The sequence below is a fragment of the Bombina bombina genome, chromosome 4 (assembly GCF_027579735.1).
Source record: "Bombina bombina isolate aBomBom1 chromosome 4, aBomBom1.pri, whole genome shotgun sequence".
In the NCBI taxonomy this organism is placed as follows: domain Eukaryota; kingdom Metazoa; phylum Chordata; class Amphibia; order Anura; family Bombinatoridae; genus Bombina; species Bombina bombina.
Genome location: NC_069502.1, coordinates 1,030,007,365 through 1,030,032,551, shown reverse-complemented (window position 1 = coordinate 1,030,032,551; position 25,187 = coordinate 1,030,007,365).

Sequence of the window (25,187 nt, the reverse complement as noted above, 5' to 3'; positions counted from 1 at the left end):
AGGCCTATGTCAGCAAAACACACAGGCCGGATATAAAATGATATTAGATTACACTAGCAAACAAATTGAAACTTTTTTTTTTTTATATATATTAAAATTAAGGTGAAGGAGAATAGATATGAGTGCTGGGTGGCTGCCTGGAACAGACCAATTAACCAAAAGACTGAAAAAAAAGAGGTATATTAATGCTGAGTGAGCCTGACAGACACAGACATGATAGTAAATGTAATTAGATTACACTAGCAAAATATTTTTATTTATTTTTTTAATTTAAAATAATGTTATAAACGGATATTAACACTGGTGGCTGCTGGCTGGCACAGAGCAATGAACCAGAGTATATGCTGTGTGACACTGGCCTGATAGAAAATGAAAATAAATTACACTAGAAAAATAATTATATTTTTGGGTTAGTTAAATTTAAACTAATGTTGTTAGGGAGATATCAGTGGTGGCAGTAGTCACAGCATATGCTGTGAGCCTTAAACACACAGCTGAAAGCCAGGCAAATGCTAATAAAAAAAAAAACGAAAAAAAAAAAAACGGCACGAAATATAGCCCTAAAAAGGGCTTTTTGGGGTGCTGTGCTTGCAGCAGATATGAGTGGGGTCCTTCTGCACTGTAAATACACTAGGCTAGCTATGTTTTTCCTATTAATGTCAGGAGCAAAAACACAGCACGTCCTATCATTAAAAAAGCAAGGTCGTTATGAGTCTAAAATGGCGGATTCCGAGTAGCTGGGAGTGTCTGTGAGGGAGTGTCTGATGTTGATTGGCTCTAATGTGTCAGGCGGCTGTGACATAAAGGGTCAAAGTTTCCACAATGATGACACATAGGGGCGGATCGAACATCGCCATGTGTTCGCCCACAAACGCGAACGCGAACAAGCTATGTTCGCTGTGAACCGTTTGCGGGCGAACAGTTCGGGACATCACTACCAGGGAACACATCGTGTTATCAAATATATCTAATATCAGCATATAGACACTAGAAGGATATACTTTAAATAAACACTATAACTTAAAAGAGACATACATATCAAAAGATAGAAATGGAAGCATGGACTCTCAATCATGTTTACATCCCAACACCTAACAGATCAGTAGACTCTCAGATATTGGATCAATGAACTCTCATAAACAATGGGCTGTCTTCTATACTTTATAAAAAGTTCTGCCAGCCTGTCTGGATATTCAAGCCTCTTGGTGCCAGTGTACAAAGTTCATGTATCCAACGTGCTTCTTTCTTGAGGAGTATTTTAGCTCTATTCCCACCTCTTCTTAGAGCTGGCACATGGTCGATGATCCTGAATCGTAAGTCACTCACAGTGTGCCCGGCTTCAAGGAAGTGACGAGCAACTGGATGTTCTGCCTTTCCCGTTTTTAAAGCCAATCTGATGTTAGAACGATGATTAGCCATCCTGACTCTGGCGTCATCGGTCATCTTTACCTGTGTAAAATTTTCCACAGGGACAATTAAGCAAATACACAATGAACTGGGTTGTGCACGTGAGGAAGAATTTGATCTGGTATCTTTTGCGGCAATCAGGATGTTGAAATGTCGTGCCCGTGTGCATACTATTGCATGTGACGCAACTGATGTATTTAAAGCAACCCGCTTTCTTTTTCAGCCAGGGTTGTTTTTCATTCTTCAAGGGGATGTCCGTCTTTACCAACAAATCCCTTAAACTCCTACCTCTGCGGTACGCCAATCTCGGTGCCACCCATTCAGTGAATGGTAATGTGGGGTCACTTTGAAGTATTTTCCATTCTTCTTTAACTGCTTTTGCAATGTGATATTGATCTGGGCTGTATGTAGTGAGAAACGTGAGCTGGGGGCTTCCCTTGATATTCTGAGCAGTCTGCTCATCTTGGGATGAGAGGGCCAGTTCTTGTTGTTCACAAAGACTCTTCTTGTTGTAGCCACGTTGGATAAACCTCTGTGTCATTTCTGACAATTGTGTCCACATTAAATTCTCATCAGTGTTGTTTCTTATCACACGTTGGTATTGTGCTTTTGGAATGTTACGAATTAACGCTGGTTGGTGGCAGCTTTTTGCGTGCAATATCGTGTTGCGGTCAGTTTTCTTTCGGAAAAGAGTGGTGCCTAATCCATCTGAGGTCTTAAATACTCTAACATCCAGAAAATCCACTGTGTCAATATTGGCAGTATGTTGAAATTTAATTGTACTGTCCATCCCATTCAGGGTGTTAATCCAGTTATTCAGAGTATGTTCTCCATCACGCCAGATCAAAAATACATCGTCTATATAACAACAATAGAACATAATGGCTTTAGTTTCATAAACTTTCATTTGTGTGGATTCATACTCGGCCATAAACAGATGGTGCCAGTGTACAAAGTTCATGTATCCAACGTGCTTCTTTCTTGAGGAGTATTTTAGCTCTATTCCCACCTCTTCTTAGGCGAATCTGTTTAATATAGTAGTATCAGGCTGTCTCAGTTTACGAATCAGTTTACCTGCTCTATCTAAGGTACAATTGCCCTGATAGTGAGACATTTTTGGACTAGGAGAGTCCATTGATCCAAACACAATGAGAGTCCTGATTCATTAATAACTTTCTATAATATAGTCATATGTCCTATGATATGCTATTCTATCTAGCTTATCTTTTCTATCTCTGACATATTCATGTTTTTTACTATTCTTTACTATATATGCAATGCTTTATTACACAAATGACTATTACTGTATTTACCTACTGAACTGTACTAGTTCTGTACCACCAGATGTGCATGTCTTTACACACTTTTGGTATTCTCTAATATAACGCTTATGTTTAGCGCCAAGGCATGCACATCTGTGATGGTCTAGTATAACACACTAGTTTCTATAGCAACCTGCTGGTCTTTGTATATATTGACCAGTTTACTTATGATGACACTGTTAGAAAGTTTATTGAATACGATTGTATTTCTTGTTTGTTTACGTTGCCATGACTACTGTTGCTCATTATACAGCCCTGTGAGCTCTTTTGATTGGTTACTGGAGGGTCACATGACCTAGAGCATTTTACCATTATTTCACTTGATGCTCTGTAAAGTTGCTTATGCACCCTGTTTTTTAGGTGAGACTCCAGTAACAGAATTGGGTTTCCTGTAAATGGTTATTTAGTTCTGCTCTATACTGTATACAGTTTAGATTGTCTTATTTATTTGATTATGATTGGCTTGTCTAGGGTCACATGTCTTTCAAGCCTTGTTTATGATGGTTGCTATGGCAACCCGTTGCGGCACATTTGACTGCTTATACAAATACAATCCATACTCCTTTGTCTTTGCCATGTTTTGAATGTTTTACAATTCTTTGCCCAATTCATGTTTATTCGGTATGTTATTTCATAGGGTGCACACATTTATTTTTTTGGCTGACCGGACTCACGTTGCCCGGGATGATGACGTCACCTGTTTGGGGGCGGAGCTACCCGGGAGAGCGTGGACGCCCGGCCAGTTCACTGTGGTGGCTTGTTGCATTTAAGGGGTGCTGGGGTAAGTAATGTGTAACACTTTTTGGTCTGAGGACGGACGTTAGGCGTCCGAAAACGTTCACTATTAAAAGTGCCTGAATAAGGATCCCTTGGAGTGCGCTTTTTTTCTATGTCTATTTGCCGGTTTTGCAGCACCCAGGGCATTGGCTCAAACAGTTAGCTTGGAGTGCAATCCTCTTCTACTTTATATATATATACATATATATATATAATATATATATATATATATATATATATATATAATTATATATATATATTATATATATATATATATTATATCTATTATATATATATATATATATATATATATATAATATATATTACTATTATTATTATCAGGTATTTGTAGAGTGCCAACAGATTCCGCAGCACTGTAAACATAGTCGGTGTACAGGATAGCTTTTGTAGCGGTCAAGTGGGTAGAGGGCCCTGCCAAGAGTTTCACTGTTGTAGTCGGCTCTTATGAAGTGATCTGTAAACAGCTGGGCCCATAGGCTCACATTCTAAGGGGTTCAAGGGGAAAGCAATGGAGTTAGGAAAGGTTAGTGTTGCTTGTATGCATCCCTGAATAGTAGAGTTTTTAGGGAGTGCTTGAAGCTGTTAAAACTAGGGGAGAGTCTTATGGAGCGAGGCAGGGAATTCCACAAGATGGGGGCCAGTCTGGAGAAGTCCTGTAAACGGGAATGTGAGGAAGTAACAAGAGAGGAGGAGAGGAGGAGATCCTGAGCTGATCATAGGGGACGGGAGGGAGAGTATCTAGAGACAAGTTCTGAGATGTAGGGGGGAGCAGTGCAGTTGAGAGATTTATATTTCAGGGTGAGGATTTTATGTTTAATCCTAGAGGCAAGAGGAAGCCAGTGAAGGGATTGGCAGAGAGGTGCAGCAGATGAAGAGCGATGAGTAAGGAAGATGAGCCTGACAGAGGCATTCATAATGGATTGTAAAGGAGCTATGCGGCAGCTAGGTAGACCAGAGAGGATGGAGTTGCAGTAGTCGAGGCGGGAAAGGATGAGAGAGTGGATTAAAATCTTGGTTGTATCTTGTGTAAGGAAATGTCTAATTTTAACAATGTTTTTAAGGTGGAAGCGGCAGGCTTTAGCCAAGGACTGAATGTGAGGAGTGAAGGAAAGATCTGAGTCAAGTGTGACCCCAAGACATCGGGCGTGCGGGGTAGGGGTAATGATGGAATTATCAACAGTTATAGAAATTTTGGGGGTGGAGACATTGGAAGAAGGGGGAAAAATAAGGAGTTCAATTTTGGAGAGATTTAGCTTAAGGTAGTGAGAGGACATCCAAGATGAGATGTGAGAAAGACAGTTAGTGACACGGGTTAGTAAGGAAGGAGGTAGGTCTGGGGCAGAGAGGTAGATTTGGGTTTCATCGGCATACAAATGGTATTGAAACCCATGGACTTTATTAAGGAACCTAGTGACGACGTGTAGATTGAAAAGAGAAGGGGACCAAGGACAGAGCCTTGAGGTACCCCAACAGAAAGTGGTAATGGGGCAGAGGATGCTCCAGAGAAGGCTACACTAAATGTACGGTTAGTCAGATAGGAAGAGAACCACGAGAGAGCTGTGTCACAGATGCCGAAGGATTGGAGGGTTTGGAGCAGAAGAGGGTGGTCAACAGTGTCAAAGGCTGCAGACAGGTCAAGGAGGATAAGCAGAGAGAACTGGCCTTTGGATTTTGCTGTAAGTAGGTCATTGTTAACCTTGACAATTGCTGTCTCTGTAGAGTGATGGGAACGAAATCCAGATTGCAGTGGGTCAATAAGAGAGTTTAGTTTAAGGAAATGGGATAGACGTGCGTAAACTAGCTTTTCGAGGAGCTTTGAGGCAAGAGGGAGTAGGGAAATAGGGCTGTAATTGGAAGGGGAGGTTGGATCGAGGGAAGGTTTTTTGAGGATAGGTGTGACCAGTGCATGTTTTAGAGATGAGGGAAATATACCAGTGCTGAGGGAGAGGTTGAAAATGTGTGTGAGTATGGGGGTGAGGGTAGAAGAAAGGGAGGGGAGTAGCTGTGAGGGGATGGGGTCGAGGGGACAGGTAGTGTGGTGGGAGGACAGTATAAGGGCAGAAACTTCATCCTCATTAACAGGGGCAAAAGAGCTGCATTTTTGGATATTTGGGTTTTGGGTGATTGTGAGCTTTTGAGGGGGTGGGAGATTGGAAGTATGTTGAGAGCTGATTTCACTTCTGATGGAGTCAATTTTGTTGTTGAAGTGGCTGGCAAAATCTTGAGCTGAGAGAGAGGTTGTGTTAGGAGGTGGGGGTGGGCGGAGAAGAGTGTTGAATGTGGAGAACAGACGTTTAGGGTTAGAGGAAAGAGTAGAGATGAGATTAGAAAAATATTGTTGCTTATAAAGATTAACGGCAGAATAGTAGGAGTTCAGGATGAAGTGAAGAAAGTCAGCTGAACTCTGAGATTTCCTCCAATGTTGCTCAGCAGTACGGGAGCATCTGCGTAGGTATCTAGTAAGAGGAATATGCCAGGGCTGAGGATGAGAGTGTGGTTTCTGAGCTAAGGTTGGAGAGGCCAGAGTGTCAATGACCAATGTAAGGGTGGAATTATACTGGCAGATAGATTGGTCAGGGCAGGAAAAGGAGGTGATGGGTGAGAGGAGAGGTTTGAGAGAGCTAGCGAGCTGATGCAGATCTAGTGACTTAGTGCTTCTGTGAAGTTTGGTGTGAGGGGTAGAGGGAGGGGGAGTTGTAGGTAGGGAAGTGATGTTGCAAGTTAGGAGATGATGGTCAGAGAGAGGAAAAGGGGAGTTTGTTAAATTTGAAAGAGTGCATCGATAGGTGAAAGTCAGATCAAGGGAATGACCATCTTTGTGAGTGGGAGAGTCAGTCAATTGTGACAGGCCGAAAGAGGAAGTCAGTTGAAGAAGTTGTTTTGCAGAGGAGGCAGTGGGATTGTCAAGAGGGATGTTAAAGTCGCCAAGAATGAGGGCAGGGGTATATATAAAAATTGATTTCATAATAAATTTGATGCCACGCCCCCAACCCACGCCCTGAGATACACACCCTCCACGCCCACTTAAAAAGTGTCGAGGAATTTTCTGGGCAAAAGGTGGCAACCCTAACTACACCCAATGTGCACAGCTGTATCTGCATTTCCACTTTTAACAGGAATTTTGGAAGGCCACAATATTCAGAATTAAATTACAGGAAAATAAATAATGAAAGTATATTGCAAAATTGTGTTTAATGTCCCTTTAAAGTCTCTTCAGTTGTGTCTGCAGCAGAGTGATACTGTTTTCAAAGCTTTTTTTTTTAGTAGCCTGGTCCATGAGACAGAAGGGCACTCAGCTAAACTTAGCTTCACTTACACTACAGTATATTGAGAAGCAATAATAATCCTTCATATACTTTTTGTAGAAAACAGAAAAGCATTTAACGTAAAAGGATAGGGAAATCAAACTTAAACTTGCATGATTCAGATAGATCATGTCATTTTAAGACACTTTTAAATTCACTTCTATTTTCCAATGTACTTTGTTCTCTTGGTATCCCTTGTTGAAAAGGAATATGCAAATATCCTGCACTAGTGGTAGCTAACTGATGATTGGTGCCTGCACACATTTGTCTCCTGTGATTGGCTAACTAGATGTGTTCAGCTAGCTGCCAGTAGTGCACTGCTGTTCCTTCAGCAAAGGATAACAAGATAATGAAGCAAATTTGATAATATAAGGAAATTGGAAAGTTGTTTAAAATGGTATGTTCTATCCAAATCATGAAAGAAAATGTTGGGGTTTTCTATTCCTTCATTTGATGTTGCCACAGTAGCTTATGTCTGCAACCTAATGTAGTGTTCCTTAGTCATTTTAAAATGCTTAAAGGGACAGTACACTGTAAAATTGTTTTTCCATAAATGTATTTTAAATGACTTGTTATACCAACTGCAGAGTATAAAATATTTGAGAAATTGCATTTTCGGGTTTATTTGTATATCTGAAGTAGCTGGTTTTGTGCTTTGAAACCACAGCCTATTACAATGGGTTGAGCTTCAGGTAATATCAGATATCATTATGTTATCACTTTTATATACACAGACTTGCTTCCTTATCTTATATTTGTCTGGAACACCAAAGCTAAATACATAGAGAGAACAATGGAAAATTATCATTTTATTACTTAACTATCATGCCCCCCACTGAGGGTGTAATCTCTTCTGCTGGCTGTGTTTACTTAGGCTTGTCAAAAGCATATATGCCAGTATCAAAACTTTCAGTATAGGTTGGGAAACCACAAGCTAAATCAGCTATTTCAAATGCTGAAATAGGAGTAAAGGAGCCACTTGCAACCAATTTAATACACTCTAGCAGGTAAAAAGGATCATTGGGAATAATTTAAAGGGGAGAAAGTTTTTGGGTGAACTCTCCCTTTAAGGAATAAAAACCACCCAGTTTATCATATTGGGGAAGACCGACATTTACTTCAAATATGAAAGCTGTAAATAAATAATAAATTAAAACGTGTGCAATAACATAAGTTTAAAGATGTTAAATTAACATAAAAAAGAAATGTTCTAATGTATTATATGCAAGCAACAGTGCAATAATGAAATGCTATAAATATGTGTTGAACACATAAAAAGGTGTTAAAGTAGTCTCCAGATGCACTACCGGGAGTTATCTGAACATATCTGGTGAGTAAATGAAAGGAAACGTGTGTAGTCACCAATTAGCAGCTAGCTTCCAGTAGTGCATTGCATCTATTGAGCCTACTAGGTATGTTTTTCAACAAAGGATACCAAGAAAATTAAGTAATTTTGATCTCAGAAGTAAATTGAGAATTCTTATAAAATTACATACTCTATCTGAATTCTAAAACTTTAAATGTGTCTTTTCATGTCCTTTTAAAGTAATCATTCTAAAACTACAAATAATTAGAAAAGTCTCCTAAATACATTAAAGTGAATGTCAATTTTCAGCAATGAGTGCCCGGATTTTAAAAAAACTTTTAAAATAGGGGCACTTTCATTGATGAAAGTTTACATTGCACCGGATTTGTAGAAATACTTACCTTTTACTTCTGCAAAGCCGGATCGATGATCCCCCGCCTTCTTCTTCCTGCTGTACAACCACAGCAATGACGAAACTGGCTTCCTCCAATCACAGCCGGGCATCACGAGATGGACGCTCTGGGGTGCAAGCCATGATTGGAGGAAGTCGGTTTTGACATTTCTGACATCAGTACAGAGGAACTGAGGCTGGGATCGGCGATCCGGCTTTGCAAAAGTAAAAGGTAAGTATTTCTACAAATCCGGTGCAATGTAAATTTTCATCAATGAAAGTGCCCCTGTTTTTAAAAGTATTTTTAAAAACTGGGCACTCATTGCTGAAAATTGACATTTACTTTAAGCATTGAACTCCCCACACAGGGTTTGCGTACTGGAAAAACGTCTTTTAATTTTTTTTTAAGAATGTGTCTGTTTTACTCACTCTATAATTATTAATATACACTTAAAAGATCTTGATTAAATACTATGAAACAATTATGTAAGAAAAATAGGTGTAAATTTTAGTCTTGAAATAAGTATAATTTATTGCACTAAAGCCATAAAAATAAAACTCCCAAGTTTAAAATAATAAAATATATGTTTAGTAATATATGTTTCATAGGTAGGCAAATTAGAATTGGCCGATGTGTTAAATACATTATTTCCTTGTATGGACACAAAAAAAAAAGAATCTGTGACTTTCCAGTAAAAAAAAAGAAAAAAAAAACTTCCCTGCCCTTATCAAATGTTTGAATAAGTTTAGACAATGTTGAAAGGAAACTTGTAAAAGTAAATAGAGTTTCAAGTCAAGAAGAAATTCATCAAAATTCTTTAAATGCATTTGCACTTGTAATACTGCAAATATTTCTCCTGTTTTTTTTTTTTCAAGATACTCATACATTTTGGACGATCAGTTGAGAGCTAATATGGTGCTATTGTTTAAACTGAGTTTATCCAAACCAGTTATTAAAGGGACATTTTCATCTAAATCAGATTATTTCAAAATGTTTTAAAGTCCTTTTGTAATTTGAAAAAATTGAGGCTCCAGTAATGAATGACATTTCTTTGTGGGAGTTGTCCCTATTAGTCAATGAGCAATAAATACTTAAGTATCAGTTGCACTTTAAAGGGACAGTCTACAATATAATTCTTATTGTTTTAAAAGATAGATAATCCCTTTATTACCCATTCCCCAGTCTTGCATAATCAACCCAGTTATATTAATATACTTTTTACCTCTGTGATTACCTTGTATCTATGCCTCTTCTGACAGCCCCTGATTGCATGACTTTGTAGTTATTATCTATTGAGTTGCATTTAGTACTGTGTTGTGCTAACTCTTAAATAACTTCTCGGAAGAGAACACATGTTATGAATATGACCCACATGAACTAGCGGTCTCCTGTTGTGAAAAGCAAATACAAAAGCATGTGATTAAGATGCTGTCAATAGAGCCTTTGAAACAGGCAGAAATTTAAAGGTTTCAATGTTATAAAGTACAGGTAGCCCTCAGTTTACACCGGGGTTAGGTTCCAGAAGGAATGGTTGTAAATCAAAACCGTTGTAAATTGAAACCCAGTTTATAATGTAAGTCAATGGGAAGTGAGGGAGTTCGGTTCCAGGCCCCTCTCAAAATTGTCATACGTAAGACCTAATACATTATTTTTAAAGCTTTGAAATGAAGACTTTAAATGCTAAACAACATTATAAACGTAATAAAATAATCACACAACACACTTGCATTTTTCTGCAAACAGTTCTTTCTATGCATTCCAATCTGGACTGATTTATAGACGATCTTGCTCCTTTGAAATCTGCTTGATAGCTCAGGTCTGGTTAAACTGATTAATTTCAGCTTGCTTGGTTTGCATATCTTTGCTGCAACACAAGTGGACAGCTCCACCTACTGGCTATTTTAATCAATGCACTACTTCTCAATGCTTTCCAATAGCAGTCACATTACTGAAAAAAAGGTTGTTATTCTGAAACGGTGCAAATTGAACCGTTGTAAACTGAAGGCCACCTGTATATTAATTTAACAATGTTGGTGCAAAGCTGGGGAATGGGTAGTAAAAGCGTTATCTATCTTTTTAAACAATAACAATTTTAATGTAGACTGTTCCTTGAACTTAAAACTATTCATGCTAAACATTTGAATTATGTATTTAGTCATTTTGATCACTTTTTTTTATATTTTATCTATTTGGAGTCTATACTTTTATCTAAGAAAAATTATTCGGTTTTTTGTTTGTTTTTTAAAAAAGGAACCAAATATATTTTAGACACACTGCAAACATACCTTCATAAATACATACATGCACATAAATTTAATTGCAAAAATATAACATATATTTACACAAACACATTAATATTTTTTTTCAATAAAAAAAAATGTTTTTAAACAATAGCATATGTCCCAAATGTCCCAGATCTTCCGGGATTGCCATGGGCAGTGCGGTCTGCCCATTGTCCTCCCCACAGTGTCTTCTGTCAGTTTACAATACATAACAACAAGAAGATTAACCATCCATCAAACAGCTGACAAAAACTTCCCTTCACCTCTGTGTCTTGGAATGCCTCCTGGCATACGCAATGGCGACATAACAATCCATCTGGATACCCATGCAAAGTGCCTCCCATTGGGTTTTTTCATGATTTTCTATGGAAACCACCAAAACCTGAGCTCCCAAGCACAAAACATTGTCAAATTATGCAGACCTTAGAGCAGAAAAAGCAAGACAATACTAGTCTTTCATTATCTGTGTTATCTTCACTGACTGAGTCTGCACAGATTCTCCATGTTGAAAGCTACTGGAATTTCTGCAGCATTCACAAAAGCAACAGTCTACTCAAGAATTTGTATTGTTTAAAAAGATAGATAATCCCTTTATTACCCATTCCCTAGTTTTGCATAACCAACACAGTTATAATAATATACTTTTTACCTCAGTGATTACCTTGTATCTAAGCTTCTGCTGACGGCCCCCTTATTTCTGTTATTATTTTCTTTTTTTACAGACTTGCATTTTAGCTAATAAGTGCTAATACCACTGGAGTGAGTATAATGATATCTATATGGCACACAGGAACTAGCACTGTCTAGCTGCGAAAAACTATCCAAATGCACTGAGCTAAGAGGTGGCCTTCAAGGGTTTAGAAATGAACATATGAGGTTCCCTAGGTTTATCTTTAAACAAAGAATACCAATAGAACAAAGTAAATTTGATGATAAAAGTAAATTGGAATGTTGTTTAAAATTGCATGCCCTATCTGAATCATGAAAGTTTAAGTTTGACTAGACTGTCCCTTTAATTTGTTTTACTAGACTTACAAACAAATGTGCTACATGAAACAATCTAATAGCCTGGTGAAAAATCACAAATATTACACTTCAATACCATATGAAAGCTAAGACTGGAGTTGGGAGACCTAAATAAACTGATCTAGATAGTATCCCAGAATCAGTCTCAGTTAGGGTTGCCACCTCAGCCATGTTTTCCTGGACACTTATAAGTTACACATGCTGCAGGGAGGAATATGAATAGTGCTGTCTAGAAACACAATACATGTTCCTCCCTGCAACATGTGTAACTCATAAGTGTCTAGGAAAACATGGCTGAGGTGGCAACCCTAGTCTCAGTATAGATCTGAACACCAAACCCTCACAGATGCCTTGTCAAAGGGCATTATAGACTCCAAACTATAGAAGCTAATGCTGTAGTTGTTAATGTGTTTCTCCTCTGCCCTCTCTGTCCTCTGGATATCAAGACTAAACGTTTATATACTTTGGAATTTTTCATATACATATAAATGATGCACCTTTTCATAAGTTACCTCTGTGCTCCATTAACAAATTATGTACAAATAGGAATATCCAGTTAAAATTATGGGACTCTACAATAATTTACCGTTCACTTTCCTGGTCCTGAGTGCAGGTCTTTACTTAATGAACAACTGCTTGAATAGTAAAGTACCCACAACTTCTGCCTAGGGCAAGGGACAGTCTCCATAATTACATTAGCTATAGCAACCATCCCCTTTATGGTCTATAGTCAAAAACTTCTTGGGAGACCAGCACAGCAAATCTTGCATATGCAGAACCCAACCATGGAGACATTTGTTTAGGGTTTCACCTTCCCTACAACAGAACTGTCCTGCTGAATTATTAATAGACAAGAAAGTAAGGACTAGAGTGGATAATAACTTATTGTACCAGGTGATAAAGTTGAGAAGAGCATATACATGTACTAAATTTATGCTTTAACATAAAATTATACTTTTAAAGAGACACTAAAAAATTGTGTTTGACATAAAGATGTATTCAAAGCATAGATTAGCCAGAGAATATAATGTAGGTGTATTTTTTTTAATTATATTGATGTATTGATGTAACAAGTGTAAAATGTATGGTTCTTTAAAGTAATGGGTACCTTTTATTTAATTTTGTTTAACGTGATACAAAAACACAGAAAAACTCATAGCCTAAATGAGATAATAGATTAGTCAAATAACAGAACATTCCAATTTACTTCTCTTTGTATCCTTTGTTTAAAAGCGAGTGAATATGCTCAGGACCGTGCACATATCTCGAGCACTTAACAAATTAAACAAAACTAGCACATGAGGAGGGTGCTGCTTTGAAGAGCTTACAGTCTACAGGTTGAGGGTACAGAGACATAAGGTTTGGGATAGATTGTCACACGGATTGTAGCTGGAGCAAGGCAGTTCAAGATTTATTTTTGTTAGGATGAAAATAGAGGAAAGATGGTAAGCCCTTCTGAATATGTCGGTTTTCTAAGAGCACCTGAAATTATAAAATATTCAAGACTGTCTGATGGAGTGGGGTATAGAGTTCCAAAAGAAAGAAGCCTTTTTTAGACAAGAGAGGGAAGTAGAAATAATAAGAGTGGAGAGACGTAGGGCTGAGGTTGATCGATGAGAGCAAGTTGGTGAGTATTTATAGATAAAGGAGGAAAATGGGACCAGTGTAGGTGCTGTCAGAGATGGGTACCAGAGGTAGATCTGCAACTTAGGTGGATAAGTCTTGCTGAAGCATTCATGATAGTAGATTGTAGGGGAATGGTGGTGTTTAAGAAGACCATTTAGAGTAGAATGCAGTAGTCAATGTATGTATGTATGGGGTACTTGTAAAGCGCAGCTAATCACCCATAAGGGTCTCAAGGCGATGCTCATTTTATCGACATCGGAAGGATGAAAGGCTGAGTGGACCTCGCCGGGGATCGAACCTGCAACCCTTGGGTTGCTACAGAGCTCAGCCACAGTGCCTTAGCATGCTGAGGCACTGTATTTTTGTAGTTCATTGAGTAAGGAAAGGGTGAATTCTGGAAATGTTGTGTAGATGTGTACAGCAGGATTTAGTAACGGCTTGTACAGTATATGTAAAGTAAATGTGAGTTCAGAGTGAAGTGTGACACCAAAACAGTGGACCTGGGATGTGAAGTCTCCAACAGTAACATAGTAGATGAGGTTGAAAAAAGACTATTGAGTTCAACTTATACAAATTTAATATACTTACAAAAAAAAGCTCCAGTTGAGCTAAAAGTATTCCCATTAAAAGATAACCCATTTAACACAAGCTATCAAATCTCTGAATTCTGTTTCTAGCCAGAAATGTATCCAAACTATTTTTAAATGTATCTAAGGTATTGGCATTTACTACCTCCTTTTGTAATGAGTTCCACAATTTTATTGCTCTTACAGTGAAAAAAGTTTCTGTTGCAGGAGATTAAATCTCCTTTCTTTCAGCCTTAAATTATGACCTCTTGTCACAAATAATTTTCTTGGAATAAATAGAGTTTCTGCCATCTCTGCACCTCTCAATCACCTTTTTTTCTAGAGAAAACAGACCCAGTTTGGTTAACCTCTCCTCATAGCTTAAATTCTCCATTTCCCTTATTAGTTTTGTGGCCCTTCTCTGAACTTTTTCTAAGTCTGCAATGTCTTTGAGATCAGTCCTCAGAACTGCACTCCATACTCAAGGTGATGTCTTACCAGGGATTTATATAGTGACAGAATGATGCTTTCCTCCCTTGCATCAATGCCTCTTTTAATACATGCTAGTATCTTATTAGCCTTAGAAGCCACTGCCTTGCATTGTGCACCCATCTTTATCTTGTTATCTATTACTATTCCCAAATCCCTTTCCTCCTCTGTTTGGTTAAATAGTGCCATTTAAATAATACATTGCCTGCTTAATTTTACTTCTCATTTTTCATTTACCTGCCCATACTTCTAATATTTGCAGATCCCCTTGTAACGCAAGTTTATCCTGCTCTGACCTAATGACCTTACAAAACTTTGTATCACCTGCAAAAATAGAGATGTTGCTATTTAAGCTTTGATCCAAGTAATTTGATCCAAGCCATCCAGCACCCAGTACTGATCATTGGGGGACTCCACTAATTACCTTTGTCCAATCTGAGTATGATCCTTTTTACTACTACTCGTTGCTCCCTGTCTTTTATCCAGTTGTTTATCCATGATCTAACATTTTCAGCTATTCCGAGTCCCTTAATTTTGTACATTAATCTCTTATGTGGCACTTTATCAAAGCCTTTGCAAAATCTAAGTATATCACACCAACTGATTCCCCTTTATCTATATTTGTACTTACTTCCTCATAGAATCTAATTAGATTAGTTTGACATGATCTATTTCTCATAAAACCATGCTGATTTGAATTTATAATCTTGTTTATACGAATATACTCATGAATATAATCCCTTATAATCCCTTCAAGTATCTTCCCCACTATTGATGTCAGACTAACTGGTCTATAGCTTCCTGGATCAGCCCTGTTTCCTTTTTGAAGAGTAGCACCACATCATCTTAACGCAACTCCAAGGGTACTATGCCAGTCGGGGGGGGGGGGGGATAAGAAACAGCTCAGTTTTTGACAGACTGAGTTGGAGGCATTGCAAAGAAATCCAAGAGGAAATTACAAAGAAAGAGCTGGTAACCTGGTAAAGAGGGAGAGATATCAGGAAAGGAAAGATAGATTTGGGTATCACCAGGACTGTGTCTCGGCTGCCAAAAGAATGTAGACGAGCCAATGGTATACTGTGTCAAATGCAGCAGATAGATCTATAAAGATTAGTAAGGAGTAGTAGCTCTTTACTTTAGCTGATACCAGATCATTTGTTATTTTAGAAAGACCAGTTTCTGTATGGTGTTTATGGTACAAACCAGATTGTAAGGGAACAAGTAAAGTAGTTGAGAGAAATTGAGTTAGGAAATTATAGATGAAACGTTGCAATAATTTGGAAGCAAAGGGAAGTAAGGAGACTGGCCATAGAATGGTTCGTGGGGTCATGCATTGGTGTGATTAATGCATGCTTGAATGTATCAGGAAATATGCCAATGGTGAGAGACTGGTTAAAGAGATGAGCTAGGGCAGGGATTAAAGGAGCAGAGAGAGAAGAAAGAGGTTGTGAAAGAATGGGATCGAGCGGACAGGTTATGAGATAAGAATAATAGAGGAATGTGAAGACTTCTTCCTCTGTGACTAGCTTTAAGGGGTGCAAGGGAGAGATGTTTTTCTCTAATTGTATCAAATCTGAATTTAGCGTTCTAAATGATAAGCCATAAACCAATGTCCCTTTAACTACATCCTCTAAAACAGATATAATATTTTTTGTTATATGGAGGCTTAGTTTAAAGGTACATCAAACCCAAAATTTTTCTTTCATGATTCAGATAGCGAATACAATTTTAAACAACTTTCTAATTTACTTCTATTATCTAATCTGTTTCATTCTCTTGGTATCATTTGTTGAAGGAGCAGTAATGCACTACTAGTTTCTAACTGAACACATGGGTGAGCCAATCACATTCAATATATATATGCAGCCACCAATCAACAGCTAGAACCTAGATTATTTGCTGCTCATGAACTTGCCTAGATAAACCTTTCAGCAAATGATAAGAGAAGGAAGCAAATTAAATAATAGAAGTAAATTGGAAAGTTGTTTAAAATTGTATTCTCTATCTGAATCATGAAAGAAAATTTTGGGGTTTCATGTCCCTTTAAGTCTACCTGTACTCCAAAATACATTAACCCCTTAGTGACCAGAGTGACATTTTCTGTCCTTTTATTTCCAAACCACTTTTTTTTCAAAATTAGCGCTAGTTACATTGGGACACTGATATCTTTCAGGAATCCCTGAATAACCCTTGACATGTACATATTTTTTTTTAGAAGACATCCCAAAGTATTGATCTAGGCCCATTTTGGTATATTTCATGCCACCATTTCACTGCCAAATGCGATCAAATAAAAAAAATCGTTCACTTTTTCACAAATTTTTTCACAAACTTTAGGTTTCTCACTGAAATTATTTACAAACAGTTTGTGCAATTATGGCACAAATGGTTGTAAATGCTTCTCTGTGATCTCCTTTGTTCAGAAATAGCAGACATATATGGCTTTGGCATTGGTAATTAGAAGGCCGCTAAATGCCACTGCGCACCACACGTGTATTATGCCCAGCAGTGAAGGGGTTAATTAGGGAGCTTGTAGGGAGCTTGCAGGGTTAATTTTAGCTTTAGTGTAGTGTAGTAGACAACCCAAAGTATTGATCTAGGCCCATTTTGGTATATTTCATGCCACTATTTCACCGCCAAATGCGATCAAATAAAAAAAAATGTTCCCTTTTTAACAAACTTTAGGTTTCTCACTGAAATTATTTACAAACAGCTTGTGCAATTATGGCACAAATGGTTGTAAATGCTTCTCTGGGATCTCCTTTGTTCAGAAATAGCAGACATATATGGCTTTGGTGTTACTTTTTGGTAATTAGAAGGCCGCTAAATGCTTCTGTGCATTACACGTGTATTATGGCTAGCAGTTACAGGGTTAATTAGGTAGCTTGTAGGGAGCTTGCAGGGTTAATTTTAGCTTTAGTGTAGAGATCAGCCTCCCAACTGACACATCACACCCTCTGATCCCTCCCAAACAGCTCTCTTTTCTCCCCCACCCCCCAATTGTCCCCACCATCTTAAGTACTGGCAGAAAGTCTGCCAGTACTAAAATAAAAAGGTATATATATTTTTTATTATTATTTTAAGCATATTTACATATGCTGCTGTGTAGGATGCCCCCTTCCTCCCTGATCCTCCCCCAAACAGCTCTCTAACCCTCCCCCTCTGCCTTATTGGGAGCCATCTTGGGTACTGGCAGCTGTCTGCCAGTACCCAGTTTAGAATAAAATACATTTTTTTCTATTTAAATTGTTTTTTCTGTAGTGTAGCTTCCCCCCCATAGACCAACCCCCCACCCCCTCCCAGATCCCTTAGATCCTTTTTTTATTGCTTTCCTCCCCCCTTTCTCCCACTTATTGATCAAAAAATTTCTGTAGTTCCCACCCGCTCCCTCCCGTGCACGCGGCCACCAGCCGTCCCCCCGTGCGCGTCCCCCACCCCAGATCCCGCCCCCTCACTCTTCTGGAATCCATTGATGGCTGCCCACCCGCCTACGATTGCAGCCATTGATGCACTGGAGGGGTAAAAAAGGTTATTGCAGGATGCCTCGATATCGAGCAATGGCAATAACCGGAAAGCAGCTGGAAGCGATCAGGATCACTTCCAGCCCTTTCCAAGACCAACAACTTACAGGGTACGTCCTCAGGCGTTAACTGTATTTTTTTTTAGGACGTACCCTGTACGTCGGTCATTAAGGGGTTAAAATTATAATTAAAAACTGCAATACTGAGCACAGTTAATCTGTCTAGTATTACAAAATATGCTTAAAGGGACATAAAACAAGTTGGGATAGAGACAAAATATAAGAATATGTACTTTAATTACTTTACCTGCAAATTTATACTGCAGTGCTTTGCCATGAACCCTTTCTTTTTAGTTTCTGAATTGTAAAGCTCTAACTCCCCCCACAATTTTCCTTCTTTTGCTTTATCTATATCTATAGTTGTTTGGTAGAATGCAAACATGTATAGGGATGATCTGCTGGAGCATGCCTATGAGCTGTGAACTCAGTTGCAATACAATGCCTGTGTCTAAACACTGATAAGGGGGGTGGAGTTGGCTGCTCCAGACAGCTTAGCTATGTAATTAATTTTGCTTATTTTTGAAAACTATTTTAAAATACTTCCAAGCAATTTTTAAACATTTTTTTTAATGCAAACTATTTTTAATTAGCCCTTTTAGGATATGCACAGATCTAAACCTGTTTTATGTCCCTCTCACAGAGCATGTTTCTCATACAGAGCAAATGTATAACTTTAGTGATAACATTCTTTTTCAGGTCATCTGATTTTATATGATCCTAGATAACTTGCTTATTTTACTTAACTTGTGTCTAATCTACACCTTGGGACTAGCCAAACGGCTACATTATCAATCTATGTTCTACTGTAGTAATAATCCTACATGTATAACAAGGGGAAAAAAAAACCAACAGCCTCCTCTTGGCAATGTAATTAATATATTACCATCATTTCCTATTTTACCATATCAGAGATCAAAGCAAAGTGCTAAAAAAAGTGTTAAAGAATAGCTGTTTTGTTGAAAACAAAGACTCTTTGTAGAGTGACAAAATATATTCTATATTAACTCCTTCGCTACCAGGAATTTCACAGAAAAACTTGCCCAAAGTACCAGATAATTTGTATCATTTTTGCTATCACTCTTCTGTTTAAACAGAAATAGAGGTTTTGATTTTTTTATTTACTTATAAAAACTATATATATTTTTAAAGTAGACAACCCAAGGTATTGCACTAGGTACAATTTGGTATATTTGATGCCACTGTTTGGCCACCAGATATGATCATATAAAAAAACATTTTTTTTGCAAACTTTGGGTTTCTCACTGAAATTATTTACACACAACTACTGCAGTCATTTGAAAAGTGGTTATAAAAGCTTCTCTAGAATCACTTATGTTTAGAAATAGCAGACATGCAGGGCTTTGCCATTGCTTTTTGGCAAGCAGTTAATCAGTTAGCATGCAAGGTTATTTTTTTATGCAGAGCAAAGATCGCCCTCCCACCTTACACCTTCCTTTTCCTGATCCCTCCTAAACAACTCTCTTCCCTCCCTCACACCTCCCCAACATCTCAGGTACTGGTAGAAGGTCTGCCAGTATGCAGATTAGGGCTTTTTTTTTTTTTTCACAGTGTTATTATTGTTATTTTTTTTTCACAGTGTAGTGATTCCACCTCAACCCTCCCACCTCTCTGATTCCCCCCCCCCCCCAACACACACACAGTTCTTAAACCCTCCACCTCCCAATAGTGGCAGCCATCTTAGGTACCTTGCAGCTCTGTCTGCCAGGACCTAGTCATGTTTTTTTTATTATTATTTTTATTTATTTAATTTTTCTTTTTTGTAGTGTAGTGGTGCCCCCTACCTCCCCCTCCCTGCGATCATTAATTAGGGTGACCCCCTTTCAATTCCCCTTTTCTGTTGCTTGCCAGCCCTCCCTTAAAATATTTTTCTGTAGAGTAGGTTCACTCCCAATTACTTTTCCCTCTGTGCTGCCAACCCGCCTTCCCTCCCTCACCTCCCGCTGGCCATTTCCCAATATAATTGTTTGTTTGTTTCCTTAGTGCATCTGATTCTTATTTTTAATACTTAAATGCTTCTGAATTACATAAATATACAGTGAAAAAGAACCTATTATGATAAACTAACCTCTTCTCCCCTAATATGAGACAATAGCATAGTAAGTAAAATCTAATATTTTAGATTCCTAAACTAACATAATCAGATAATCTGATACCAAAAACATGTCTAATCTGGAGATAGTATTATGTGATTTAGAATTACAAGGCGCTAGTGACACACTTGAAGCAGAACCAATCAGATAATGTTGCCTGTCCATCAAGGACAAACAGACCAATTGAGATAATGCAATAATGGCCGAGGGCAGGTACGTTCCAGAGCGCTCTGTTTTAATCAGAGCCTTGGGTGCCTCAACCGCCTCTGGGAGCTTGACTATGGGTCCCATATCCCACTACTGTAAATAAATAAATTGCTTTCCCTTTCCTTAAAAAAAAAGAAAGACCAGGAAGAGAGAGAAAAAAATAATCCTTAATTTCCTCCACCTGCTCCTCCAATCCTCCAAGAAAGAAAAAAATATTTCCCTTCCCTTTTTCCCCTTTCCTTCCCTTCTTACTAATTTCCATTAACTTAAAGGGACAGTTTACTGAAAAAGGTCTCCCTTTAAATGTGTTCCCAATGATCCACTTTACCTGCTGGAGTGTATTAAATTGTTTACAAGTATTTCCTTTACCCTTATATTGGCATTTAAAATATTTGATTTAGCCTGTGGTATCCCCGCCTATTCTGAAAGTTTCTTGCCTTAGGTCCAAGCTATAGATAAGCTGTGTAAACACAGCCAGCATAAGAAATTACACTCCCAGTGGAGTATATAAGAGATAAGTTAATACAAATTTAATTTTCCATTGTTCTCTCCAAGTATTGATCTTTAGTTTACGAACAGATATAAGATAAAGAAGCATTAATATGTACACAATGTAGTAATGAGACCTGGTTATACCTACAAGCTCAACCCATTTTATTAGGTTGTGGCTTCAAAACACAAAATCAGCTATTAAATATACACAAATAAACATTAAAAAGCAAATTCTCATACATTTTATACTCTGCAGTTGGTAAAAAAAGTAATTGGAAATGTATTAAGGGCTACAAATTTTACAGTATACTGTCCCTTTAATGTGAAATTACTAGCAACTTTGTGAATTCAGACTACTATTTCTAATTATCTAAAAAAGACTGTGCCTTTTCAAATGAATCAAATACAACAGATGTATTTCCAGATTTTAGTTACAGTCTAGCAGGATAAAGCAGAAAGAATGGTCTGATTTTCTGCGCCAACTTAGTACACAAAGAGGAGAATTGTCTTCTTTTCTTGGAAACTTCCATGGAAAATTCCAAGAAAATTAAGATCTTATGATCTATAATCATTAATGTTTTTTTTTTCTTTCTGTATGCACTCAAAATCGCCAGTTTCCATTGAAAGTTCAGATATTTTATAATCACTGGGTGTGGTCTTTTATCTCTCTGTCAAGTTTGTTGATCATTCGTCCCAATCCTATGGGCTGTTTCTCTACTATCTGCAGACCAAGGGCCTAAGGTAAAATTTCTTCAGCAAATTTAATCCGATCTTCCAAACTTTCTGAATCTGCAAGACCTATAATTCCCAAGTTATTTCATCTTGAACGTTTTTTGGCGTAGAGATTTTCTTTAGATAACTCTGATTTCTGACAATCCTCTAGATCTGAGATTATTTGTTCTCCAGCAGAAATTCTTTCTGAGTGTTGTTTCATTTCATTTATCATGGTGTCCAGTCGGTCATATAGCTCATAAATTTTAGGAAGTATAATTGCAGAAACTTGAACAGCTATAGGACTTGCATGAATATTATCAGAAACAGTTTCTTCCATCGAGGATCTAGAAGGCTAATTCTGTGAAGGTTTGACAGTTTTCTTCTCAAGATTCTTTAACTTTGAGGACACTTTAGAAACCTGTATATATTTTTCCATATTTATTAAAAAGCAGAGAATATTAACCCAGGATAGTTCAAATAGAAAACGATTTCTTATATTTCAATGGATTAAAGTTTACTCATATATTTCGATAAAAGTTTACTATTAATATTTAATGGGATGCTAAACCAAAAAAAATGTATTTCGTGATTCAGACAGATCATGCAATTTTAAGCAACTTTCTTATTTACTCCTTTTATAAATTGTTCTTTGTTCTCTTGATATCTTTATCAAGAATGTTAGCTTAGGAGCCTGCCCATTTTTGGTTCAGCACCTGGGTAACACTTGCTGATTGGTGGCTACATTTAGCCACCGATCAGCAAGTGCTACCCAGGTGCTGAACCACAAATGGGCCGGCTCCTAAACTTAGATTACTGCTTTTCAAATAAAGATAGCAAGAGAACGAAGAAAAAATGATAATAGGAGTAAATTAGAAAATTGCTTAAAATTGCATGATCTATCTGAATCATGAAAGACGAATGTTTGGTTTAGTTTCCCTTTAAGTGAAGTACAGCAACAGCTTTGTAAAGCAGTGATTGATACAGCCCCTTTAAGAGAAACCAGCCTTTCCAGCTTTTATACAGGAGCAGCACAGCAGATTAGCTCAATTCTTATAATCCTGTATAGGTTTCTCTAAAAGAGAAAATGACTGACTCAGGACAGTTCAAATAAAATACCTCATATTACCACAAGAGGTTCCAAGTAACAAAAAAAAAGAGGTTTCTTCACTCCCTTCCCTCCACTTTAATCAGGGGCGTATTTTGGCCTAGGCAAACAAGACACTTGCCGAGGGTGGCAGATTTGGGGGGGGCAGCACTTTTTGAGTCCCACTATACACACACTAACTGCACCCACATGTACACTGCACTACACACTCACAGTGCACTACACAGACTCACACTCACCATGTACACACACACACACACATATACAGACATGCGCATGCAATGAAAAAAAAGAGTACACCCTCACGATAAAACATTATGGCCAAAAAAGGAGCAACAGAATTTTGAGTGACTGGGGCATCACAAAACCTAAATACGCCACGGAGTAGAATACAACAGCAACTTTATCAGATAATGATAAAGTTTAAAATGCTGTTTGTACCTTGCAGATCCTTTAGATACTGGTATCTTACAAATGCTGTGCATCAACCTAAAGAGGGAGAAGGGAACCTAAGACAAAATGATCTGGAAGGCAGCGTGTCTCACCCAGGCAGAACAAAGGCTGGACTTTCTTCCTTAGGCCTCAGCCTGTTGGTAGTGTCGTGAGCTTGGCTGGCAGAGAACCTCAACCTAGGCACCAGCTAATCTGGGACTAATGTTGCTGCAGTCCGCAGCAAACAACCTCTGTGTATGCAGTCTTAAGGAGCACACGCTACACGCACGCAGCCTACGTTCTAGTCCCGCCTCCCCCAGGACAGATCAAGGTTACAGCTAGGGTTGACACCCAGACGGTATTTTACCAGCATGACCAGTAACTTTAAAGGGGAAGTCAACTACAGAAATGTATTGTTTAAAAATATAAATAATCCCTTTATTACCCATTTTCCAGTTTTGCATAACCAACATGGTTATATCAATATACTTTTTACCTCTGTGATTACCTTGTATTTAAGCCTCTGCAGACTGTCCCCTTATCTCAGTTATTTTGACTTGCATTTTAACCAGTCAGTGCTGATTTATAAATAACTATATGGGAGTGAGTGCAATGTTATCTATAAGGCCCACATGAACTAGGCGGCCTTTAAGGGCTTAGAAATTAGCATATGAGGCTACCTAGGTTTAGCTTTCAACAAAGAATACCAAGAAAACAAAGAAAATTTGATGATAAAAGTAAATTGGAGAGTTTTTAAAATTTCATGCCCTATCTGAATCATGAAAGTTTAATTTTGACTAGACTGTCCCTTTAATGTTGAACTTAAGAGATAATAAAGACTAAATAGAGAAATAAAAGTTAGTCAGGGTGAAACTACTTTTAAATTAATTGGAATTTACGTGTAAACAATCATTTAAAATCAATCATAGCAGCTTTAGTTTCTCAGCCTTGTTGTATAATTATATATACAGATTTCTGCTAATTAGCAGGGTCAGTATTTTTGTTCCCAAGAATTTTGGCAACTCTAGTTAGTAGCCAATACTATCACTCCCAAATAAGCTGACACAAAATAAGGTGATTATAAGTACTGTATAAGGGTAATACCAATGAGCCAAAATTGGTCCGGCTCCTAAGCTTAGATTATACCCATGTGTTATGATTATAGATTATTATGATGCTATGACAGAAAAATCTAATTATGTGATGATCATCATTTTATTTCATTCTATTTTGTGCATAACTACAGAATTATTATGATCATCTACTCTTGCTAGGTTCAGCAACTTTGTGCTTTAGCATCTGGTCAGTGTGAACTCATGGCAAGTCTTTTTTTCAGTTTTCCATATTATAATATCATCACATAAATAAACATACTCTCATTCCATGTGAGGTTTCTTTGCAAAGTCTTTTCAAAAGATATTTTTCCTTAAACTACACATACATATATTCTATTTCTCTGATTAGCCTTACATTATTTTTATTAACTATATTCACTAGCTACCATTTTACATACCCCCCACCCCCCATTTAATGTTGTGGTGCTTTCCCATATTTAGGTATTAAAGGGAAATTCCAGTCAAAATTGAAATGCACATAGATGAATTACATCTTTGAATAGAAACATTTGAAATATACATGTATTGGCAAAAATGTTTTAGTAAAAGTTATCACTAGTTTATCTAGATATTCTCAGTGCACCAACATTTTAAATACTGCAGCTGCTCAAAGCACCAGTGGGGCTTGTATCATGTCAGTGATTAACAAATAGAGTCATTACCAGATGTAACAAGCACATTAGGCTCTGTGATCAAGTGCTGTGTCTAAAAGGCTGGTGCACAGTGCATACTTAAATACACTTTTGAAACAGCCATAGCTTTTATTAATCATTTTGATAATACTGGTATATTACAAAAATTATTCTATTCTAAACTGGAATGCAACCATATGTATTCCAATTTTGGCTGAAATGTCCCTTTAATGCAAGGCAGCTAGAGTTATTTTAAAAAGTGCGTGGCCTGCTGAAAAGA